Raw genomic sequence first — 6,264 nt, forward strand, 5'->3', positions numbered from 1 at the left:
TGTGATGGTAATAAAACATTTATGGTGGAGATTTGCTTCTGTTAATGGCAAACCAGTCAATTCATATCAATCCTCCATAGAGAACAGTTTTTTAAATTGATTGAATACATGGAGTACCACCAGGTTAGTGAATAATTATAGTGTGCCAAAATCTGGGAAAATAAAGAATTACAGAGAAGTGAGCATCTGGGCCTACTTGTTCCTTAGGGACATCTACCTGAGAGACTGAAAAGCAGAGAAGAGTTTTTGACAAACTCATAGGCCAAAAACTGAATTTGAGGTCTGTCCTGGCAGGAGTCTGATACCTCAACAACTTGGATTGGAAAGGCTACACCACGGGAGGAAGTATGGACAGAAATAGACCATCCCTCACAGACGCTACAATTCAAGGACTCACAGGGGATCTAGATAATGGCATTATCTTACACAGACTTTAAAATAACTGATTGATATATTTAAGACAGGATTTAAAGCAGATTAGATATAGCTGAAGCAAGAGCTAGTGGGGTGAAAGAAAAATCTTAAGAAAATATCCAGAATGAAGCATAGAAAAATAAAAGTTAAGTAAATACAGAAGGTAGCAGGGGATATAATGAAAATGAAAAATTTAATATGTACATTTGGAATCCAGGAAGGAAAGAAGAGAGAAAAGGAGACAGAAACAATATTTGAAGAGATAATGGCTGAGAATTTTTCAAAATTGATGAAAGACATAAAGCTATAGAGTCAAAAATCATTATAAATCTCAAGCAAGACAAAATATAAAAATATATATATATATAATAAAATTTTACTGAAAAGCAAAGACAAAGAGAAATCTTTAGAGTAATGAAAAGAAAGGGGAGCAAATTATCCTCAAAGGATCAACAAAAAGACTATCTTCTTTCCAAAAATAAAAAACAGTAGAATAAAATCTTAAAATTTGGAAATCTATGCCCACCAAAAACAACCTTCAAAAATGACAAGGAAATAAAGACATTTTCAGATGAACAACTTAGAAATTCATTACAAGCAGACTGAAATAAAGGAAGCACCAAAGAGTGTTCTTTAGGCAAAATAAAAATGATTCCAATTGCTTACAGATGGAGTAAGAAATAAAGAGCAAATAAATGAAGTAAATAAATAAATTTTGTCCAAGTAAATATTGTTCTTTATAAAGCGATATTAATACTTATTTTGGGAATTAAAAATACATAGAAAGATTTTTTTTTTTAATTTCAACAGCAACCAAGAGGGATATAAATGAAAGTATTCCAAGGTCTCTTGCATTTAGAAGTAAAAGTATTAATGATATTAGCTTTTGTAATTTCTGCTGTTAAAAGAATAGTAAAAAATTGGAAACTGCCACATTAATGGGAGAAATGTATTTTAAAATAATTTTTAAGTATTTTAAAAGTATTTTTTAAAAAATCCAAAGAAAGCAAGAGTGAAGAGGGAAAAAAGAGAACCTAGAACAGGCAAGATAAGCATAAAGCTGTTAAGAATGTAGTAGATTCTAAAACAAATATTTATTAAGAAATATCTTAAATGTATAGTGACAAAGTGCTTCAATTAAAATATAAATATTGATAGCTGAGTTTATTTTTTAAATAATTTTATGTTTTTATAAGAGATACATTAAATTATGAGAACACAGAAAGAATTAAAGTGAATGGAAAAGACATATTGTGAAAGTACTATCCAAAAAAAACTGGTAACTAAATTAATCTCAGAGGAAGGACACTGAGAAAAAAAAATATTTAATTTACCAATAAAGCATAAGAATTCTAAATTTGTAGCACATATCATAGCTTCCTCAATAATTGACTGAAAAGGCATTTAAAAATCAGTAAAATTTCAGAAGATTTGAATAAGACAATTAACAAGCTTGATCAAATTACACAGAACAGGGCTCCCACTGTTACACAATATGCAAAATTGTTTCACAGTTTATGAAAAGTGACCACATGCTGGGTCATAAAGCAAGTCTCAACAAATTTTAAAATATTAAGATCATACAGACTGTGCTCTGATAACTCAGAATTAAGCTATGAATTAATAATTTAAAAAGTATTATTAGAAATAACTCAGATATATCTCTAAATAAGTCCTTGGTCAATGGAGAAATCACAATGGAAGTCAGAAAATATTGTAAACTGGAAGAGAATGTAAGTATGACATTGAAATTTTGGGGGGTGCAACTAAAGCCATGCTTAAAGGAAAAGTTTAGGGGTGCAACTAAAGCCATGCTTAAAGGAATCAGTTTCCTGAGCACTCCTCTCCAGAAGTTAGAGCAAGATAGCAAATAAAACCTAAAGGAAGTAGAAAGAAGGACTGCATAGCTGAGATGAATTAATAAAATAGAAGACAAATATAGAGAGCACCTACAAAGCACAAAGTTATTTATTTGAAAAGGCTAATAAAACTGATAAACCCCCAGTGAGAGTGATCAGGTAAAAAGCGACGGCACAAATAACTGATATCAGGAATGCGAAGGGCAACATCACTTCAGAGCCTACAGACATTATAAATAGGGTCTTATGTACAACTATATGCCAATAAATGTTGAAACATAGATAAATAGAAAAATACAACTTAAAACCAGCCTGAGAAGTAATAGAAAATCTAAACAGTTCCATAAGTATTAAAAAAAAATTGAATACATAATTAAAGATCATTTATGCAGAAAAACTTCAGGGTTAAATGCTTTACCAGTGAATTCTTTCAAACATTTATTATTTCATAGTTTATGTGAGTCATATACATAAGGTGTGGCTTACCCAAGTGCCTTTGGTTCAGGGTTTCAACAGCTGCACACTTGGTTGGGGCTGCAGTCTCATTTGAAGATTTGATTGGTGGAATACACTTCTAAACTCACTCATGTGGTTGTTGACAGGCCTCAGTTCCTCACAGGCTATTTACTGAGAGCCTTAGGTTCCTCAGTGGCTGTTGGCCAGAGGCCACACTTAGTTCCTTACCGCATGGGCCTCTCCATAGGGCAGTTCACAACATGGCAGCTGGCTTTCTTCAGAGTGAGCAAATAAGGGTGAGCAAACAATACTGAAGCCACGGTCTTTTTGTTACCTAATCTTAGAAGTGTCATCCCATCACCTCTGCTATACTCTATTCTTAGAAGTGAGTCGCTAAATTTAGCCCACACTAAATGGGAGGGAATTATACAAGGGCACAAATAATAGGGTGATGGGATTTGGGAGGACCATCTGAGAGGCTATCACAGTAATCTTATATACACTCTTCCAAAGATTAATAAAAGAGAGAACACGTGGCAATATGTTTTAAGGACCAGCTTAAGTTTCACACTAAATTCCGACAAGGATGTTACTAGAAAGGAAAATTATAGGCAAACTCGTCATGAACATGCATGTAAAAATTAAATAATATATTAACAAATTGAATGTAGCGCTAGTAAATTAAGAGAACACATCATAACCAAGTTGGGTTTATCCTAGGAATTCAACGTTGGATTAAGATTTGAAAATCAATTAGATAACTGTAACAGAATAGAGACTCCAGAAATAGACCCACGTATATATGGACAATTGATTAATGAACAGGGCGATATTACAGAGCAGTGAGATAAGTATAGTCTTTTCAATCGTTGGTTCAGGGTGAGTTGAATATCCATGTGGAAGAGTAAAAGTTAGCCTTTAATTCCAGGTGAACTGCAGGTTTAAATACAAAAAGTAAAATTATTAAGCTTATAGAAAGTAATTTAGGAGCGTATCTTCATGAACTTAGAAAGGGGAGGATTTCTTACATAAGACACTAAAAACTTTAATCACAAATGACAAGACTGATATCTTGGTCTTCCTTAAAATTTGAAACTGTTTGTTATCAAACAATAACATTAGGAAAGTGGAAAGGCAAGTCACAGAATGGGAGAACATATTTATAACATCTATAACAAAAGATTTGTAGCCAAACAATAAGAAAACATCATAAAGCTCAATAGAAAAGATGAGCAACAAATATGAGTAGTCAGCTCATAAAAGAGAATATCCAAATGACCAATAAACATATGAAAAGGTGCTCAATCTCATTAGTCACGGGAAAGTGCAGATTAAACCACAATGCGCTACTATTACACACACAATAGAATACCTACAATTTTAAAGATTGACAATACCAAGTGTTGATTATAAGTGAAGCAATGGAAATTTACATAGTGCAGGTGGGAATATAAATTAACACATTTGGAAAAAGTTGGGCATTATCTGTGAAAGCTGAACCTAGATCTGCTCAAAGACCTAGCGAGTCCACTCCCAACAGAAATGCGTGTCCATGTGTACCAGAAGACTTTATAACAGCATGTTCTCTAAGAGCCCAAACTGGAAAGAACCCAAATATTCATCAGCAACAGAATGGATAAATAAATAGTGGTATGTTCATACAATGGAATATTATGCACTTCCCTCCAAATGGACTAACAGCTTGTTGAGTGAAACAAGCTAGATGTAAAATTATACATACTATATAATTCCATTTATATAATGTTAAAAATTGTAAACCTAACATCTGTTGGTGATAGAAGTCAAAATAGTGGTTATCCTTAGGGATATGGGAGCATGTAGTGATTGGGAGGGGGCTCAAGGTGACGCTTCTGGGCTGTTGGCTATTTTCTAATTCTTGACCTAGGTGATAGTTATAGAGGAGTATTCTCTCTAGATTAGTGGTCCCCACCCTTTTTGGCACCTGGGACCGGTGCTCCTATGAGAATCTAATACCTGATGATCTGAGGTGGAGCTGAGGCTGTGATGCTAGTGCTGGGGAGCAGCAGCAAATGCAGATGAAGCTTCACTCACTTGCCTGTTGCACACCTCCTGCTGTGCAGCCCTATTCCTAACAGGCCACAAACTGGTACCAATCCACGGCCCAGGGGTTGGGGACCCCTGCTCTAGATGATTCATTGGATTGCACAATGTTTTAAAAAGATAAAAACCTATGATTATGGTTATTCAAACTAGGACTTATCATTTACTAAACTCTAGTCTAAATGTTAGCACTGGAAAGATGAATCAGAGTGTCTGGTTTCCATGAATGGAGAGTCTAGCTGCGGACAATGACTTATAGACAAATTGCTGTGACATAATAATGTGCTGAGTGCCATCAAGGATCGATATATAGAATAAAATTAGGGCCAGCCTTGCCTCATAAGAGCATCTAAAAGTGCAGGCATGTTCACTGAGCCACTAAAAAGATAATGAGAAAAACCAACACTTATTCAATTTTACATTAGTACTAAAGACCAGTAATAAGACTGCAGGGAGAATGTTCTGCTGCTAGTAGGCATGACTGAAAATAGAATCGAAGGAGAAGTTCTTCTTGTTAATCTTAAACTCTAAGACTGGGTCTTAAATATTCTTTAGAATGGACTTATTCTATATATTTGCAAGTAGCCAAGCACTAAAAGAAGTAAATAATGAAATTAAACATTGTGCAAATCTTTAGGAGAATACATGAGCACCTCTGTTCACACTGTGCTCTCCAGATGCCAACGCTTCCCAAAGCACGGCAAGAAACATACATCTGCTCCATGGCTTTATAGTTGTCTGTCTGCTCACACTGCTCACATTACTACTGCCATCCCCACATGCAAGCCAGCACACACCCTAGCCTAGATGATTCTCCAAGTGGGTGGGCAACTCATCACTAAACTGACATTTCAAAGAAGCACCATGATCCTACTACAAGCACACCTCTGTTGTGCATGGAACACAGGGCCTGTATCATCTGTTGATGAGTCTGTCTCTCATATGCATGTTGTTGTCCCCTTTGCCTAGCACAGTGGCTGGCATCCCATGAGTACTGAATAAATGTTTGTTGAAACCACATTAAAGAAAAGCCCAGGTGGTAAGCAGCCCTAAGAGTGCAGCTGTGGCATCAAGAGACCTTATCTTTAGCTCTATTAGAGTATGGAATGGCAAGGGGACCATTTATCATCCAAGTAAAGACACTTTTGAGCATGAAAACAGGTGTTATTAATACATATGCCAGGGTAAAACCAGAATTTTCTGGAGGAAACTGGGAGATATGGTCATTCTCATAACTCTGTCACCACAGGACTATTATAAGATGTACCTGAGTCACCCTAGGAAGTCCCATCTCTCCCGTGATACCAATGCCATGTGACTTTAGAGTGTCTGGTATACACAGCACCACTCTTGTCCATTCTAGATCTCTGTGAGGAATGTGGGAATGGGGCAGGCTTCCTCCCCCTGCATTTCCTCAAGAATTCTAATCGAGACACCACATTTTCTAGGTCGA

The sequence above is a fragment of the Pteropus alecto genome, unplaced genomic scaffold (genome assembly GCF_000325575.1).
Source record: "Pteropus alecto unplaced genomic scaffold, ASM32557v1 scaffold121, whole genome shotgun sequence".
NCBI classification, from domain to species: domain Eukaryota; kingdom Metazoa; phylum Chordata; class Mammalia; order Chiroptera; family Pteropodidae; genus Pteropus; species Pteropus alecto.